This window comes from Rana temporaria, chromosome 10 (assembly GCF_905171775.1).
Source record: "Rana temporaria chromosome 10, aRanTem1.1, whole genome shotgun sequence".
Lineage (NCBI taxonomy): Eukaryota > Metazoa > Chordata > Amphibia > Anura > Ranidae > Rana > Rana temporaria.
The window spans coordinates 125,587,317-125,608,213 of NC_053498.1; positions in this window are offsets into that span (position 1 = coordinate 125,587,317).

A 20,897-nucleotide genomic window follows, 5' to 3' on the forward strand; every position below is an offset into this window, starting at 1 on the left:
TTCCTGTGTGTGTATGTATATATATGTGTGTATGTATGTGTAATATATATATATATATATATATATATATATATATATATATAATATGTGTGTGTGTGTGTGTGTGTATATGTATATGTGTATATATATATATATATATATATATATATATATATATATATATATATATATATATATATATATATATATATAAATGATTATACAATGCTGTGAAAAAGTATTTGCCTCTTTTCAAATTTTTTGCATATTTGTCACACTTAAAGTGATTGTAAACCCACAAAAAAAACTGCAAGCATGCACAGCATACTAGCTAGTTATGAAATGTTCCCCTTAGACTGAAGCCCCCATAGCGGTCCCCGTACACAGCTCCGGTCGGTGATATTGATCCCAGAGTTACTTTTGGGTATCACAGGCTCCGGCGATGTGATTGGCCGGAGCCGCAATGATGTAACATCACACTAGTTGGAGCAACGGCATGAACGTGCCATTGCTTCAGTACGCATGTGCCGATGATGTTTAGGTTTAGGATATATCCAGGGTAGCTACAGGTAAGCCTTATTATAGACTTACCTGTAGTAAAAAGCAGTCTGTAAGGGTTTAAAACCACTTTAAATGACTCAGATCATCATACAAAGATAGCCAGAGTAAATACAAAATGCAGTTTTTAAATGACGGTTTTGTTTATTAAGGCAAAAAAGCTCTCCAAACCTGCCTGGCTTTATGTGAAAAAGTAATTGCCCCCTAACCAGCATTTTAATTGGATTTAAGTCCAGGCTTTGACAAGGCCATTCCAAAACTAAAATTTTGCTTTGTTTGAAGCATTTGGAGGTGGACTTGCTGTTGTGTTTTTTGGATTATTGTCCTGCTGCATAACCCAAGTGCACTTGAGCTTGAGGTCTCAAACTGATGGCCGGACATTTTCCTTTAGAATTTTCTGGTAGAGCTCAGAATTCATGGTTCCATCAATTATGGTAAGTCATCCAGGTCCTGAAGCTGCAAAGCATCCCCAGACCATCACGAAACCACCACCATGTCTGACTGTTGGTATGATGTTCTTGTTATGAAATGCTGTATTTGTTTTATGCCAGATGTTACAGGACGCACACCTTCCAAAAAGTAAAATTTTTGTCTCATCAGTCCACCGATTATTTTCCTAAAAGTCTTTGGGGATAATCGAGATTTTTTTGGGTAAATTTGAGATAAATATTTGTGTTCTTTTTGGTCAGCAGTGGCTTTGGCCTTGGAATTCTCCTATAGATGCCATTTTTTCCATGAACACTGATCTTACCCGGGGCAAGTGAGGCCTGCAGTTTTTTTAGATGTTGTTCTGGGTTCTTTTTATGACCTCCTGGATGATTTGTCATCATGCTCCTGGAGTATTTTTGTAGACTGACCACTCCTGGGAAGGTTCACCACTGTTCCAAGTTATCTCCATTTGTGGATAATGGCTCTCCCCGTGGTTCACTGGAGTTCCAAAGCCTTAGAAATTGCTTTAAAACCCTTCCTAGAGCGATACATGTACTTGAATTTTTTTAGATTGTGGCATGATGTGTGGCTTTTTGTGATCTGTTAGCATACTTCACTTTGTCAGCTTCTATTTATGTAATTTCTTGATTCAACAGGTCTGGCAGTAGTCAGGCCTGGGTGTGGCAAGTGAAATGTAACTCGGCTTTCCAAAAAAGTGTGGTTAATCACAGTTCATTCATGATTCAGCATGGGAGGGGGCAGTAACTTTTTCACCTAAGGCCAGGCAGGTTTGTACAGCTTTTTTCCCTTAATAAATAAAATATAATCATTTTAAAAAACTGCATCTTTGATTTACTCGGGTTATCTTTGTGTAATATTAATATTTGTTTGATAATCTGAATCCTTTAAGTGTTAGAAATATGCAGGAAAAAAAACCAGGAAGGGGGCAAACACTTTTTCACAGCACTGTATGTACAGTATGTGTGTGTGTGTATGTAATATATATTGTGACAGGAAGTCAGGTAAATCTGGGGGTGTTGTCACAGACGGGAGATACATTTCTGCCTTGTTTAGAAAATTCACCAATTACTATCAGGTGTCGGCTGCAGAGGTAGCCAGAAAGGTTTAAGGATGTTGGATAGCTTCTGCTGTTCAGAATGAGAAAATTAAGGCCTCTATAAGTTGTCCAGAGGATTACTACTGAATGCTGCATCCTGAGGCTTGTTGAGTTAAGGAGAGCAGTGAGCTGAGGAAGACTTCTGAAGGTGAAGTGGTTGTTGATGTTTTTGCTGTGTGATAAGAAAATCAAAAAGACTATTGTTTTCTTCTGGAAGACCAGCAGTGTCTGCCCAGCAGTAGGCTGTGCCAGAGTCCATAGGTAGGTTCCTGTGTTGTGAAGGTAGACGGCCCAAGTGGCCAGGGTTTATTTTATGTTTTGTTTTGGTTATGCTGTTTGGATGCTTGCACTTGTTTCCAGCAATATGGAAGAATAAACCATAACCCTTGTTTATTCAACCACCCACGGCTGCCTCTCTGTATAATTCAGTGTGTAGTGAACCCACTCAGGAGGTCACACACCCCACTACCAAGCTAACCCCTTACAATATATAAATATATTCATATATATATATATATATATATATATATATATATATATATATATATATATATATATATATATATATATATATATATATACACACATACACACACACAGGTGCATCTCAATAAAATTAGAATATCATCATAAAGTTAACTTATTTCAGTAATAGAAAAATATATTTCAAGCATTTCTTTCTTTTCATTTTGATTATTACTTGCAGCTAGTGAAAACCCCAAATTCAGTAGCTCAGAAAATTTGAATATTACTTAAGACCAATAAAAAAAAATGTATTTTTTATTACAGAAATGTATGTCCATGTATAGCAGGGATATGCAATTAGCGGACCACCAGCTGTTGCAAAACTACAAGTCCCATCATGCCTCTGACTCTGGGTGTTATGCTTGTGGCTGTCAGAGTTATGCTATGCCTCATGGGAATCGTAGTTCTGCAACAGCTGGAGATCCGCTAATTGCATATCCCCGATGTATAGTATAGTATGCACTCAATACTTGGTCAGGGCTCCTTTTGCATGAATTACTGCATCAACGTGGGGTGGCATGTATGCGATCAGCCTGTGGCACTGCTGAGGTGTTATGGAAACACAGGCTGCTTTGATAGCTCATCTGTGTAGCAGTCTCCCTGACCTCCAAGGGCCTGTTGGTGACCCCCAGAGGCTGGAAGGGCTGACGTTCCACCTCAGGGTGCAGGTTACTAGGCATGGTGGGTGTAGTGCAAGATGGAAAGATGGGCCCAGGTGTGCCCTCTCATTAAGACAGCCCTGTCCCAGCTACCTGCTGGACTTCTCAAGCTTCACTCACAGCTACCCGCTCTTTCCTTCAAGCTTGACCCATGCTATCCGCTGGGTTCCACGGACTCACAGCTACCCACTGTACTTCTTTTCAAGCCTTACTAGGAGTTCTCTCCCGAAGCTTTCCCACTTCACTGCCCCCAGCTAGTGAAGCGTCTGCCCAGCAGACTGCCCCCAGCTAGTGAAGCGTCTGCTAGTACTCCTTCAGAACTCTATCTCTTCTACACTTGCCTCCGGCAACAAGAGTGGTTCTCCCTTTGCCTCGGGGAGGCGTCCCCGTGACTGCCGTCTTTTTGCTTTGACAGCTGTTATATAGGCAAAGGCAGGGCCACCCAATGATGTAACATCATGTGATGTCTGAGGAGGTGGGGTCCTCCATTTACATTACCGGGTGGCCCCGCCCTCAGCTATATAACTGCTGTCATCGTGAAAAGGCTGCAGTTATGGGGACGCTTCCCATGGAAGCGTCCCCTGGAACATCTGATGCTATGATTGAAGATGAATGTACATTGTGGGACACTTTTTTTCGTTATTTTTTAATGTCTCCTGTAATTTTTTACTTTTTTGGGTGAATGAGTAGGGGCACAATGTACCTGACACCCATTCACATGGGGGGTGGAATCTGGGGGCCCCCTTGTTAAAGGGGGCTTCCAGATTCCGATAAGCCCCCCACCCTCAGAAATAGCTGCTGTACACCTATCAGTGATTCATTACACCAAACAAATAGAAAATTGCATATATAAATGGTGCAACGCTATTCTCATACATTGTATGCACAGTGGAACAAATTGTATCACACTAAAAGAATCTGTGATTTAACCACTTAAGGACCGCCTCATGTACATATACGTCAGCAGAATGGCACAGGCAGGCACATCAACGTATATATACGTCCTCTGCTTGACGTGGGTCGGGGGTCCGATCGGGACCCCCCCTGGTACATGCGCGGTCCCCGTGGCTTCAGGAGCGATCCTATTCGTTTATAGCCGCTCCGTCGCGATCGCTCCCCGGAGCTGAAGAACGGGGAGAGCCGTATGTAAACACGGCTTCCCCGTGCTTCACTATGGCGGCGCAATTTTTTTTTTGTGAGCTGGCGCCATCTGGTGGTGAGCCATTGGTATTACAAGTTACCACCAGATGTGAGCTGGTGCCATCTGGTGGTGGCTGTTGGTATTACAAGTTAAGCATTACAAGTTAAACAGCAATTCTAATGTCATTTTACACTATTTTCACTGCCATCTTCTTCCCTCTAATTAGAACCCCCAAACATTATATATATTTTTTATCCTAACACCCTAGAGAATAAAATGGCGATCGTTGCAATACTTTCTGTTACGCCGTATTTGCGCAGCGGTCTTACAAGCGCACTTTTTTGGGAAAAAATTACACTTTTTTTAATTAAAAAATAAGACAACAGTAAAGTTATCCCCATTTTTTTTATATTATGAAAGATAATGTTACGCCGAGTAAATTCATACCCAACATGTCACGTTTCAAAATTGCGTCCGCTCAAGGAATGCCGACAAACTTTTTTACCCTTTAAAATCTTCATAGGCGACGTTTAAAAAAATCTACAGGTTGCATGTTTTAAGTTACAGAGGAGGTCTAGTGCTAGAATTATTGCTCTCGCTCTACCAATCGCGGCGATACCTCACATGTGTGGTTTGAACACCGTTTACATATGCGGGCGCTGCTCGCATATGTGTTGGCTTCTGCGCGCAAGCTCGTCGGGACGGGGTGCGTTTTCTGGCTCCTAACTTTTTTAGCTGGCTCCTAGATTCCAAGCAAATTTGTCAAACCCTGACTTACACCAGTGCTGGTGGTAATAATGCGCTCGCTGACACCAGTGCTGGGGGTTAATAATGTGTTCGCTGACACCAGTACAGTTGTTTTTGAAGTTTGAAAGTTTGCATGCGGCCCCCCATGGCATATGAAAACTTGTCTTCTGGCCCTCAGGTAATTTGAGTTTGAGACCCCTGATCTATGCTATAGCCGAATGACGGCTGTAGCACGTACCTACATTGCCAGGGTGCCGTCATATGACGTCCTCCCGTGCATGAGCTGCCTGCGCACCCCGTGATCACAGAGTCAATGTGGCTCGGCTCATCACAGATCGGAGTAATGCCGCGTACACACGGTCGTTTTTTGTCTTGTAAAAAAAACGTTTTTTATCATGGGAAAAAAAAACAACGTTTTTCAAACTTCATCATAAAAAACAACGTTGCCCACACACCATCGTTTTCTGAAAATGCTATAGCAAAGCGCGGTTAAGTACAACACGTACAACGGCACTCTGTTCCATTCAAGCTCCCGTCTCATAACTTGCTTCTGAGCATGCGCGGGTTTAAAACTTTGTTTAAACCGTCGTTTTAGCCCACACACAAAAAATTACATTTTGAAAAACGACATAAAAAATGTTCAAATTTTTTTTTGGTCGTTTTTTTTAAGACAAAAAAAGATGTGAAGCCCACACACGATCATTTTAAATTACGTTTTTAAAAACTTTGTTTTATTTCATCACAAAAAACGACCGTGTGTATGCGGTATAAGGGGCCTATTCTGTCCCTTACCACGTGATCAGCTGTCAGCCAATGACAGCTGATCACGTGATGTAAACAGAAGATCTGTAATCGCTTTTTTTTCTCCTCGCGCTGACAGCGTGAGGAGAAAATAAGGCTGGTCACTGGCTTCTGTGAAAGGGACATCGGTCCCGAAGAGGAAGAGCCGCAACCACCTCATCTGTGCCCAACAGTGCAGCCAATCAGTGCCACTTATTAATGCCCACCACTGGTACCCCTCAGTGCTTCATCATTGGTGCCACCTAGCAGTGCTGAATATCAGTGTCACCTACCAGTGCCCATCGGTGCACCCATCAGTGCCGCTGAGCAATGATTAAATACCACCAAATGAAAGCTTTATTTGTGGGAAAAAAATTATAAAAATTTAATTTGGGTACAGTGTTGCATGACCGCGCAATTGTCATTCAAAGGGTGACAGCGCTGAAAGCTGAAAATTGATCTGGGCAGGAAGGGGGTTTAAGTGCCCAATAAGCAAGTGTCATTCTGAGCGGCCTAGTCAAGGAATGGGCACACATATGCTGCTAATAATTTGACTGAATATTCTACATTTTGACATAAGCCCTGTTATGACTGGTTCTCCTGATGGATCTGTATATAATGTAATTGTAATGCAGCAAGAAACTTCCAAATTTCAATAGCAGTATACTGTTGTCTGCTACCAAGTGGAAAGTCTGCATGGATTAGGAGAAGAATCTGCAGTAATCCCCCCCCCCCCCCCTCTCCACAGTCACATCTGTCTTGTCTTTCCCTCACCTAGAGTCAGCAAGCTGAGCTAGAGGTGTAAAACTTATCAGGAGAACTAGAGATGTGAGGCCTGGCTGACAGCAAACAAGAGGCAGAGCACTGACTGGGTGTCAAAATTTGCTATTCTTTAACCAAGGATAGGAAGGCAAGTCGGTGGTGAATGGCTCAGACAGCCAGCCTAGAGGAGATTTACAAAAACTGGTACACACAGAATCTTGTGTAGTTGTGCATGGTAGCCAATCGGCTTCAAACTTCAGCTTATTCAATTAAGCTTTGACAATAGTCCCACATTGGTCTGATTTGCTATGTCAAATCGCATGCCAAATTGCAGTTTATTGCCGGCAATGGCACTGTGTCAATCGGTCCGACTTTGTGGCGCCGCACTTATTCCCAAAAGTATTCTCAAAAGTAATTCCTGTACTACTTTTGGCGACTTCAGGGTGCGATTTCAATAGTCCTCTGTGCAGCAACCCACACAGATGTCTTTCAAATTGCCTCCAAACTCTCACTGAACTACGGGTTTGAAATCTTGCAAGTTCGGCTGAAGTCGTATGATTTGAAAAGCGCAATTCAGTGCGAACGTATCCAAAAACTGGGAAGCTGGTTACCATAAACCTAGCTCCCAACTGTCCCTGATTTCGAGGGACTGTCCCTATTTTAAACCAATGTCCCTCTTTTCTCCTCATTTGTCTCTCTCATTTTGGTCTGATCTATATAGTTGTATATAAAATGCACTATTTCTCTTTCAAAAAGTGTTTCCCAGTGCTAAACCTTTCATCCGATTTCTAAATTGCTGCATTTGTAAGTTTTAAAAGTCAATATAAGGGAATTGTAGTAATAAAAAGAGCACTTGTGGGTTTAACTAATAATATCTTTTTTGTATAGTGCTCCTTTAAGGGGGTGTGCCTATACCTACATACTATGCTAATTAAAGAAAGAAAGTTACCGCTCCAGGTGGATTGTGTTAGGATGATCAGTATGGTCTCAGGAAATCAAGGGTGCTGGCAATGCACAAGGCAACAAATGGAAAAAGAAAATATGGACAGTCGCACTACAAAAAACCTTGATGCAGGGGCGTTGCTAGGTGCCAATAAGACCAGGGTCTTCAGCTTGGAGCCGGCACTAGGGGGTGGCCCCGGTGCGACTTACCTGACACATATACCCTGACCTACGCGCGCACGTGTGTGTCAGTACACACACAGACATGTAAGTCAGTGTGTGTGTGTGTATGTCAGTTACACACTCCATGAGATCAGCATGTAAGGGAGCTATTAGGCACACTAGCATGTCTTTCAGGGTTGTTTCTGACACATGACCTACATACACCACTGACACTGACCTGTCCTACATACACTGACACTGACCTGTCCTACATACACTGACCTGACCAACATACACTAACACTGACCTGACCTACATACATACACTGTGACTTACGTGGTGGGCATACGCAATCACTGACCTACCTCAGCCATGGTGTGCGGCGCCGGCATGCCCAACGCGTCCGTTGTAGTGCAGCCAGGGAGGCTTAGGAGCTGAGGAGGAGAGCCGCCGAGCAGGGATGCGGCGGGCAGCAGTGGTGTGCGGCGCTGGCGCGCCCAGTGTGCCGTCATACATAGTCAGCCAGTCGAGGCTCAGGAGCCGTGCCGTGGAGAGCCACCGAACCAAGCAGGGAGCGGGGGGCGGCATTGTAATTCACGCCTTCTAAGCTTATGGCACCTATGATGGACGTCACAGGCTCCAGAAGGCGGGACCTGCCGTGTCACTCTGCGGCGCTCGGCAACAGAATGGTCCCTGCTCGGCGGCGCTCGGCGTTCCCGGGGCTAGTAATTGTGTACTTCATGGCCGGGACTCTGGGCTTTTCAGCGACCAATTTGGGGCTCCAGCCTCCCCAGCCCACCCCTAATGACGCCCTTGCCTTGATGGTTGTCTTTATTTAAAAAAGGAAAAATGCACTACAAGTCACAGCACACTACAGCACACTACATGGGAGTAAAACAGCTGACGCGTTTCACACTATAAATTGGTGCTTAATCATAGCTAAGATTAAGCACCAATTTATAGTGCGAAAACGCGTCAGCTGTTTTACTCCCGTGTATTGTGTTGTGACTTGTAGTGCATTTTTCCTTTTTTAAATAAAGACAACCATCACGGTTTTTTGGAGTGCGGCTTTCCATATTTTCTTTTTCCATTTGATACTATGCTAATTGGTGTCCCACATTCCCTTCTCAAAAAGTTGGGAGGTATGCCACACACAGCTACGCCACATCCTGATCAACTCAGAGCAATATCATTCCCTTTTTAAAGGATGAATTCACTTAAAATATGTGCAGTTATTTTTTTCCTTCGGAGCCTACAGAGTATTGCACCTGCGATTAAAGCCTTGTATTTCATTCATTCAACGATAGCTGTGAAGGAATGACAAGGCTGGGTGGGTGAAGCCCTGTACTACCACGCTGTTTTTTAAATTGTGACAGCATGTGCCAGGTGAGGATCCCCACCGGCCATCAGTGGGGGATTGGGGAGGGGGGGCGCTGCTGCTTTAGTAACATGTTACATCCTGAATGTAGGTGTATCAAGTTACTAAAGGTGAACTTATCCTTTTAAGGTGAAGTTCAATCAGCTTAAATTTTGCCTTGCCTGTGTCCTTATTTAACCACGTCAACATACTAATAACATGTTTAAATAAAGCTATTTACTCGTTTGCGTCTTCATGCAATGCAGACCGATCATGGCTTGGTGGGAGGGCTGGCAGGGTGCAATACATACCTTCCTAAAAAGTGTTAAGGAGTTATACAAATATCAAAATGCTTTGCTGGGTGGATGTCAGTCTGGAGGAGTGCGGGTTCCTAGGCAGACATGTGACGCTGAACCTTCATGATTTGAAAGAACTGATATCCAATAAATGAAACAGGCAGGCCAGGGATAGTTTACAATTGACAGTGGGAGCGGAGGATGAGGGCTCTAGGTGGCAGAATGGAGCTCTGCCATGTTTCAGCTGCAAAACTGGGTGGGAGGGCCACATGACAAGGCCAGGCAGGCTGGGTTCGGACAGCCGGTCTTGTGTTTGACATATGTGATGTAGTGCATGGGTCTTTTTGAAACAATCAATTCAATGTATATCCAATCAGGAAGTTATATGTAAATCTAAAGGAGGTTTTAACATGCATTGTCAACTGAAGTGGTTCTCCCATTTTAGATTGCGTTGTGGAATCGCAAATACCAGCCTGGACACAGAGATTTGTATTACTGTAGCATAGCTCACAACTGTCCCTGATTTGGAGGGACTGTCCCTGATTTGAAGCAATGTCTCTCTGTCCCTTATTCCCCTTCATTTGTCCCTTATTTTGGTCGGATCTAAATAGATGTATATAGAATGCACTTTTTATCTATAAAACATGTGTTTTCCAGCACTAAACCTTTTATCTGATTTCTAAATGGCTGCATTTGTAAATTCCAAATCCATCTAAAGGAATAGTAGTGGTAAAAAAAGCATTTGTGGGTTTAACCAATCTTGTTTTTTGTACAATACTCCTTTAACCCCTTAACACCCGCCGCACGACTATTTACGTCCGCAAAATGGCACGGACAGGCAGAAGGGCGTATATATAGGTCCTTGCCTTCTAGCGGGTGGGGGGTCCGATCGAGTCCCCCCCGGCTGCGTGCGGCGGGCGGATTCCCGCGGGGAGCGATCCGGGAAGACGGCGCGGCTATTCGTTTATAGCCGCTCCGTCGCGATCGCTCCCCGGAGCTGAAGAACAGGGAGAGCCGTGTGTAAACACGGCTTCCCCGTGCTTCACTGTGGCGGCGTATCGATCGAGTGATCCTTTTTATAGGGAGACTCGATCGATGACATCAGTCCTACAGCCACACCCCCCTACAGTTCTAAACACACACTAGGTGAACCCTAACTCCTACAGCGCCCCCTGTGGTTAACTCCCAAACTGCAACTGTCATTTTCACAATAAACAATGCAATTTAAATGCATTTTTTGCTGTGAAAATGACAATGGTCCCAAAAATGTGTCAAAATTGTCCGAAGTGTCCGCCATAATGTCGCAGTCACGAAAAAAAATCGCTGATCGCCGCCAATAGTAGTAAAAAAAAAAAAATTCATAAAAATGCAAAAAAACTATTTTGTAAACGCTATAAATTTTGCGCAAACCAATCGATAAACACTTATTGCGATTTTTTTTACCAAAAATAGGTAGAAGAATACGTATCGGCCTAAACTGAGGAAAAAAATAATTTATATATGTTTTTGGGGGATATTTATTATAGCAAAAAGTAAAAAATATTGAATTTTTTGCAAAATTGTCGCTCTATTTTTGTTTATAGCGCAAAAAATAAAAACCGCAAAGGTGATCAAATACCACCAAAAGAAAGCTCTATTTGTGGGGAAAAAAGGATGCCAATTTTGTTTGGGAGCCACGTCGCACGACCGCGCAATTGTCTGTTAAAGCGACGCAGTGCCGAATTGTAAAAACGCCTTTGGTCCGGGGCTTAAGTGGTTAAGGGGGTGGGACCAGGGGGTGTGTTCTATGACTGCATACTTTTGCTGATAGGTGTCCCTCATTCCCATCTAAAACAGTTGGGAGGTATGCTGTAGAGCAGGCGTCTCAAACTGGCGGCCCTCCAGCTGTTGCAAAACTACAAGTCCAATGAGGCATTGCAAGAATGACAGTTACCAGCATGACTCCCACAGGCAGAGGCATGATGGGACTTGTAGTTTTACAACAGCTGGAGGGCCACCAGTTTGAGACCCTTGCTGTAGAGGTTATGCCTGAAACCTGCCTGAGCTATCCCGCCAGAAAGCTGTCAAAGCTGACAGCTTACCGTAGGCAGCAAAGGCATTGGAGCTTAGATTGGAATTCCAGGCTAAATCTAAATATTCTTAAAAATGACATCACTTATAGGCTTCTAAGGCCTATCCATTGTTGCTGTTTCCTTCTCTCCCCTGCAGCCACCTCTGATTGACATAGGGGAGCCAATTCACATGTCAATACTGGGCTCAAAATAGGCAAGTATATACAACTTTTTTTTTACATAGGTTAGTCAGCATTGGTGCTAGGAAGGGGGAGGGAGCATTTTTAAGACTAGTTAGATTTAGCCTGGAATTTTACTTTAAGGCTGGATTCACACTAGTGCGTTGCGTTTTTGATCTCCGTTGTCTTCGCAAATTTCTCTATCAGGTGTTTAGCGGATCCACTGCGTTTTATCTGCGGATCAGCTGCGAATTTGAAGAAATTATCTTCAGAGCTGCGCTTTTGGTGTAGGCCAATCATTGTTGGCTGTGTGATGATGTAGCTAATAAAAGGGAGTGACCTTTCTTGGACTCTTCCTGGTTGTCCAGCAGTCAGTATTGTGTGGAATTGGATTTGGATTTCAGAAGAAATGTGTGCTGCCCTGCCCATGATCATGCCTACAGTTGTTGCTGCAACAGCAGCAATCTTGCTGGAAGATGAGAGGAGGAGAAGAAGAAGATACTGGGTTCACCCAATCATTGCAAATGGGGATGAAAGAGGGCAGTTCATGATATTGTATGAAGATCTTCATGGGCATGAAGACAAGTTTTTTGATTATACGCGCATGTCAATAAATAGGTAATATTATTTTTGCCTTGCCATTTTGTTCCTCCATTGTTCCATAGTATATGCTTTGATTTTTTTTTTCTTTCCATTTTTTTTTGTTAAGCTTTGATGAATTGTTAGGAATAATGGGGGTAATCCACAAAGATCCTGCGTAACTTAATTTTTTCCATTTAAGTTACACTGCCTTAAAATTTCTACCTAAGCGCCCGATCCACAAAGCACTTACCTAGAAATTTTGGGCTGTGTAACTTAAATTCCGCCGGCGCAAGGCGTTCCTATTTTCATGGGGGCGATTCCCATTTAAATTAGGCGCGCTCCCGCGTCGGCCGTACTGCGCATGCTCGTGACGTCATTTTCCCGACGTGCATATCGCGAAATTACGTTACGCCGAGCTTTGTGGATTGCGACGGGTCAATAAAGTTGCGTCGAAAAAAAAAAAAGATACGGCGCGAAAAAAAAACCAATCAAAATGAAAAAAAAATCGCGTCGCTGGATAGAAAGGTCTGTTTTTAGATGGTGTAAACAGTTTACACTTTGTAAAAGCAGCCCTAATTTTGCGTTTGCAAACTAAAACTTACGGAGAAAAAACTAAGCTGAAAAGCTTCGTGGATCTCCGTAAGTGCTAATTTGCATACCCGAGGCGGCATTTCGACACGAAATGCCCCCAGCGGCGGATGCGGTACTGCATCCTAAGATCCGGCAGTGTAAGTCCCTTACACAAGCCGGATCTTCTGCCTAACTGTGGAAAACTGATTCTGTGGATCAGTTCCATAGTTAGGAACAGGGATACGACGGCGTAACAGCAGTTACGCCGTCGTATCCCTTTTGTGGATTTGGCCCAATGTACCCTAGGTTGGTGCGACAGAACACATGCTACAGAGCAAGCATCCAGCCTGCAGAAAGATTACTCATGTCCATTGTCATAGTTATTTGTGAGCATGGAATATTAAGTGTGTAGAACTATCCAACATGTGTAATTATAAATGAATAACCAGACAGATAACCATAAAAATCTTTATCTTTTTTTTTTTGTATAAAAAATAATAGCTCAAATAGCCAACATAAAATTTTTTTTTTTACAATATACAAAATATAAACTTTGCTTTCAAGTATACCTCAGGCCAATATTTTAAACAAAAAATGCACACATGCTCGTTAACTGTGGGCAGAACTCAAACTTTATAGATTATGATATGTTCTTTTAAATAATGCAGCCTCAGTGGAGTATAGACTTGCAGAAGGATTTTCAGCAATGGCAGTGTTGGAAGCATGGCTAGACTCGCCATGTTGCTGTGGCACATACATCCCCTGAATTTGAGTGCGTGGCCTAATTGAAGGGATTGGGGATGGGATGGGATAGGGAATTTGCCTGTGTTGTGCATCATATATAGAAGTAGCCTCTTGAAAACTGGAAGGATAGGATGGAGGAACATAGGGGCCAGGTTTGTGTCCCTGTTCCGGGTACTGGCCTGACATTGGGAAGTGAATGTGAGATTTAGCTTGTGGCACATATGGCCTTTCAGATGTTGGTTCCTCACTTGGCAGTGAAAACGACTGTAGAACTTGTTCTATAGTGGTTCTCATTTCCAAATATCGCTCAGGTAGTACTTTTTTTATTAAAGGGACAAAATTGAGCGCCAGTATCGTAGCCGGACATAAGAAAGCATCCACCTTTTCAGACATTTTTTGTAACATATCTAGTAGACGCTCACTTATGTCTGTCTGCGATACTGGCGCTCGCTTACACGCCACTTTGGCAGGCTGAGCAATGCTTGCATGAGCAGAGGAGGGCCCAGGGATCGGCTCTGCCACTACAGATTCCTCTTCTGTGTTATCTAACCATAGATTAGAACAGATTTGGATTTGTGTGAGATCCTCATTTGGTTCCATCAAAACTGTATCTACTGGTGCCTCTGATTGTGGCTCAGAATGGCTCTCCGGTTGATCCCCTTACCAAGTCTTGTTCATCCCAACTAGCTTCGGTCCTGTATTAAAAGAAAGATTTTAAGTTAATAATGCAAAATAATAAATATGTAGGTGTATCAAGTTACTGGCCTGATACATTGATGATGTAGATGATAACTTACTCTCTCATCTCTATGAGTGGTTTTAGAAAATCTAGGTCACCAGCATACATATAGGGTACTCTAGCTGTTGCCCCCGAGCCACTCTTCACTTCTCTGAGGTGTCGATTATATTTTTTGAAGGCATCCTGCATACTTCGCCACCTTCTCTTCATGTATTGCACTGAAAAACAGAGAAAAGAATACTAATGTATTATTTAAATTTTGTTTGAGGTACCTAGCTACGGGCAATTCTTTCGGAAGTCTCCTCTATGAATTCAAGGTTGGCAAATCAACAATATGTGGCATTGTTCATGAGACATGCATTGTTTTATGGGAAGAACTTAAGCCTTTGGTGTTCAAAAAGCCTACAAAACAAGGTTGAAGGTATCCCAGGAATTCTGGGACCGATGCAATTTTCCAAACTGTCTGGGAGCCATCGATGGGAAGCACATTTGCATCCTGAAGCCATTTGATAGTGGGAGTCAGTTTTTTAATTATAAAAAAAAAAAATCTTTTGTATTAATGGCAGTGGCAGATGCAAATTGTAAATTCCTTTATATTGATGTCGGTGCTTATGGCAGCAGCTCTGATTCAGGTGTATTTGCCCATTCCTCATTTGGGAGAATGCTAAAGGAGAATAGACTTGATTTACCAAACGATTCGTCCTTGCCCGGAACAAATGAGCCTGCCCTCCCATATGTTTTTGTAGGGGATGAAGCGTTTGCCCTTGGGAAAAATATGCTGAGACCTTTTTTCAGTAGAGCACTGACCAATGAAAAAAGAATCTTTTAATTATCGGCTCACTAGGGCACGCCGAGTAGTGGAGTGTGCATTTAGGATACTTTGCAATAAATGGAGATTCTTGCACACGGCCATCAACCTCAGTCTGGAGCATGTTGTCTCTGCTGTAAAAACTGCCTGTGCACTGTACAACTATGTGCGAAAACGTGATGGTTACGTTTTTGAGGATTCCCTGATGCATAACATGGAGGCGGCACAGTGGAATGTGACTAGGGGCACTACCAGTGGGAAATTGATTAGAGATCTATTCCAAAATTACTTTATGTCGCCAGCTGGTAAGTTACCTTGGCAGATGCAGTCAATTTAATTTAAAAATTACCTTTTTTGTGTTGCCCTCAAATTCTCTGGCCCTTTAAAAATTTAAAAATGACATACTGATAAAAAATGTCACTACCATGTTTCCCCGAAAATACACCCTACCCTGAAAATAAGCCCTAGCTGGATTATCGGGGTGGGCTGCAATATAAGCCCTACCCCGAAAATAAGACCTAGTCAATCTCCGTAAAAAAAAAACCATTTTAAATTCTTGCTATTGTTTCCCTTTTGCTGCTATAAATAAGAAAAACTTGTTTGCACCCACCGCTGCCCCGCCGGAGGTCCTCTTCTCTCCTACCGGTTGATGTCTGCTGTTGCTTCCTCCTGTGCGCGCGTCAGGATCTCGGCTAATGGGAGAGCTACCGCCAATCCCCTCCGTGCCTCGTTCCTGCTCTGCTTTCCTGATTCGGCGAGACGTCCCGACCAGGAAGTTGCCGGCGCACAAGTGAGTGGAGTTAAACTACACAGCGGAGATACCACAGTCACACCACTGAGCCCTTTACAGCTTTGGTTCCCCCTTCCCACCGTTAACGCTTGGCCATCCATCTCCCGTGGACTAGGTAAGACAGTCATAGCACAGACGTGTTGCCTCTGGGCTCCATACGCCCCCTCCCTCTGCCAGTGGTGCCGTGCCTGTGGGTGAGAGGTGCTGTACACTGCAAGGTAGACTGACTGACTGTGTAAATTCCATTACTACACTGATTCTGCTTGTCAGTTACATTATTTACAACACGGAGGATTTCTGGAATTTTTAAGTGTTCATGGCAATAAATATTACTTTGTTTTCACTATTGCATGGACAAAAATGGTATATTGATTTAGCGCTTGATACATGTTTTTTTTGTTCTGCTCACCATTTTCACATCACTCCTGATGTGCCACACCATTTAGCTGCTGATCAATGCCTGGCAGAATCTTCTAATTATTGCAGCCAACCATCGATTTATTTTCTAGATTTTTTATTGTATAATTACTTTTCCAGTCTTTGGCGCCAAACTTGTTTTGTTTATACTGTAAATAAATAAGCCCTACCCTGAAAATAAGCCCTAGTGTGTTTTTTGTGACTAAAATTAATATAAGACCCGGTCTTATTTTCGGGGAAACACGGTATGTGTAAGTTAAATGCTAGAGGAAATAAAAATAAATGATCACATTTGTGTCTTGAAATATTTGCGACTCCTAACCTAATTTTAACCTGAAAATAGAGCTAAATTGATGACCTCATCCGTCCATGTCTGACACTGTTATGTGTGCTCTGCTGGGGGGTCATTGTACACAAGAGCAAGTGGTCAGGCCAAGTTAAATTGTCACTTGTCATTATGATGTCTTTGTACGACCAGCATGGGCCATAATGTAAAAAGGGGCTGACAAATACAGATAGCCACTCCCCCAAGGATCTGCGAACAAACTTGTTAAAGTGAGTTTGCATATTCTTCAAATAGACACACATGCAGACTCCTACAAACAATGTCCAAGGATGTGGAAATGAGTCCCTTGTCACCATCAACATGGGGACAGGGTGCATTGATAGGGAGCCAAAAACACCCTGCCCATATTGAAAGCATGTGGGAGGGCTCCCTAGCACACTTAACATGCCCTGACAGACTGCATGCTTGGATAAGGGCCTGGTCTGGATTTGTGGGGGACCGCACTCTGGTTATTGGGGTTTAATTTTAAATATAACTTTTGAACATAACTAAATAATAGGCGAACATCTACAGGTAGAGAATAAGAAAAATAAACTTACCTTTGTCCGCCTGAACTTGGGATGAGCACTTGCTCCACTCTGGCAATAGGTTTCTGGCAATTTCAACCCATGTTCGTTTTTTAAGAACGTTGTCCTTATATTTAGGATGCCGGGTGTCATAGAGCATTGGGTTCTCCCTGACAAGGCGGATAAGCTCCTCGCAATCCACACACTCCTTCACCTTTTCTGTCACTTTTTTGCTCCGTCTTTTCAACATGGTTACTCACCTCAGCGGCATGAAACAGACAGGGGAGGAACTTGGAAAAAAGGGGAGGAGGAGGAGAGAAAACTTCCGTTCAAACCGCAACACATGTGCGAATTAGATGCATCCCCATAGAAGATAATTAGGCCGAATTCGCACCTGAGCCGCACTGCAAGGCCTAAAAAAAAACGCACACGTTTTTTCTGCAATACGAATGCATCGCACATATGTGAACCAGCCTCATAGAAACCAATGTATTTAGAATTGTTCTGTGAATTGGATGCGGTTTAAGCCGCACTCAATTCGCATAGATGTGAACCCGGCCTAAAGGATATGTTCACCTTTTCTTTTCTCCTAAATGCTAGCTCACAGTATAGCATTAAAGTGATTGTAAATGATCACCTTGTAAAACAACCCATTCAGTTAAAAATAGAAATACCAAGAGTCATCCAACCCTCCTATTAGCTTTCTCTCTATGTTCCATGCGAGAAAGTTCTATTATATAATAGTTAATGTGCTACATTTATTCTCTATATTGTTATGCATGTTATTGAAGAAAATCCAGCTAGACTTCTTATCATTACCTGTGCTTGTCCGATTGTCATGATATTTTGTTCATTTATTTACACTACAACTGTATGACTAGGGAAGAAAAAGCTAGATGGTGCTGGCTGTCTTCCAAACAGAAAAAAAGGCAGGTGCTATTTGACTTTCTGCAGCTTCTAATGCACATTGTGTGAAGCTCACAGTGTGCAGTGAAATCAACGTAATCAATTTCAGTACAGGAGAGGATACTGTACAACTGTGCATTTAACGTGTACCATTCAGGAGATATTAACTTGAATACCGTGCCGTTCCCTCAGAACCCTGTGCCGTAAATAGTGACTCCGACGCACATACGTGGGATTGACGTCATGGCTCGGCTATGCATGTGGCCGCACCCCACGAACCAGGAAGGAAGACCAAGTGAAGATAGAAGCCCTATCAGCAGTGACAGCATGCCGCTGGAGGGCTTTGTTTTAAGGTAAGTTTTACATAATGTGCTAGGTATACGATGCACACTACCACATTATAACCTTGCCTTGCAGGGTAAAAAGTTATTTTTTTTTTTTGTTATTTTTTCGAGTTTACTACCACTTTAAAGGAAAAGTGTATCAGATATATTTGGTTTTCTGTGTCTCCTGCTGAGCCCTGTATGTGTTTTGTGTCTTCTGATTTAATGCTTGCCATTCCTCAGCCACCAAAAAACATTAAAAGGTCACATGATCTTTCCAAGTCGCTGATCTTTACTACCATTCAGCCTGAGGACATTTAACCAGCTCCTGTGCCCAGACACCGCTTCTACAGGTAGACTTGGCAGTGAAGGCTTCTCCTTGGCATGTGTCAAGCTGTCCTTGGCGGTACGGTAACTTGGGTGACAAACCCAAACTTGATGTGTTTGACATCACTGATTTGACACTTTGTTCTCCAGACAGTTTTGTGTTCTTCAACAGCTCGTATCGGCCTCCATTCACAGAATGAACTAGAATAAGATATTTAGGTGTCAGAACACATTTTGCCTTAATATCTCATGCGATCCTGAAACTGTCAATTCACTAGACAGTTTTGCGGTATTTACCACAAAAAGCTGAAAACGCTCTGTAAATACCGCATTAAAAAAACATTTAAATCTATTCACAGAAGGAAATAAATAACTAAATGCGAAAATTTAAAAGAGACATATTGTTTTTTTTTTTGTTTTTTTTACTCACCTAGGTGGATACAGCATTGCTAAATTGCTGCATCTGTCCACCTGTGCCTCAAACACTGAGAACCCAGTGATAAAGCATCACAGATCGCTCTGTTCTCACAGCTCCCTGAACAGAGAGCTGCTGACTGTTGGTCAGCAGCTCTCTGCTCTGCTTCTCCCGAACGCTGAGCTGTGGAGGGGCAGGAGCAGCAAGCTCAGATTCTCATTGGCTCGCTGAGAGACTGAGGCGGCTGCTGGGTCAGGCATGTGGGCGGATGCTGACTCCATTGTCGTGATCTTGCCCGAGCCTAGACCGGCTCTGTGACTTCAGCCAACAGTGGGCTTTAGCTTTTGAGTAGTTTCTCTCTTTTTGGATCCATTCTATTACCAGTAATGCAAAGAAACTTAAATATGGAAATCATTAGGGATGATTTGCTTAAAGAATAACTAAAGGATTTTTTTGTTTTACCTTTGGATAGGGTGGAGAGGGATTAGAACACCTGTCAGACTTTTATAGCTGTCTTTGCCCCCCATTAGGTAGATTTGTTTTCTCTATTTGTCCTGTTTACCATTATCGTTGAAAGTAAAAGAAAATCCCAAATTTGGGGTTGTTCCCAGAAAAGTAATAGAGGGGGACATCTTCCAATGGGGAGTCTGAAAGCAAAACAAAAGAAAAAACTGACAGGGTTATAACCCTCCCTTACTTAATCCAAAATGAAAAAAAAAACTATTGAGACGATCCCACTGTAGCGCCCAGCTCCTGTTGAGTAGGCGCTATTTTGTAAATTTAGTTATCTGAGCTGCAGTTTATCTCAGATTTTCATGCCAAATTATGGGTCTATGTTCAGGCTTGGCTGTGTTGAGCATCTTCCACCTGACTGTGGGTGTCGCTCTCACCAGGGGTCAAGGTTGGAATTGCAATGGGCTTGGTGGATTGGGTGCCTCTTGCCCAGAAACAGCTCAGTGGCATGGTCCCCGCCGCTGTGCATTCTGGGGAGGGGTACTTAAGGGGCAGACGCCATACTGGCGGGGTCTTCTGATCCTGACCTGGTGGCCCTCCTGGCCTCAGGAATGTATTAGCAACCTTTTGGTCTCGGGGGCCTGTTGGCCTGAGGCACCGCTACTGAAAGTAGACCCAGAAGTTTCTGGGGGCCTACTGGTCCAAGGATGGTCCTGTGCTGTCTTCTCTGCAGGAAGGAGCTGAATAATTGAGGATTCAATTAGAGGATGCGTCCTGACTCCTGACCAATGTACCTCACAGTGCGGCGGGCCCAGCTGAAAGATCCTAGCACCGTGAGCTGTGTAATCTTTTTTGGAACTTTGCAAAGTGTTTGTGTATTTACATGATTCTGTGGCAGAGGACCACGTAACGACTCAACAGTATTCATCAAGTCTGTGGCAGAGACTGTTGAGCGAACTTTGCACCGGCTTCTAGGCCAGTGAGAGAGGCCTATCCGGTGGTCGCCGAATCCAGTGTGGGACAGTTCCCCTCTGGATCCAAGATTATCCCCGCAATCCGCAAAGCAAGGTACCTGAATCTTCCCTAACCCTCTGTCCCTCTAAAGGAATTTGTTAATAAAACATTCGAAGCAAAGGAAACCAAGTGTTGGTGTGGACATCTGTCCCTCTAAAGAAATTTGTTTTTGTTAATAAAACATTTGAAGCAAAGGAAACCAAGAAGGACCCCTAGGACAAACATGGTGGACAGTAAGGTAACGACAGACCCAAATCTAAACCAGCAGCTCCT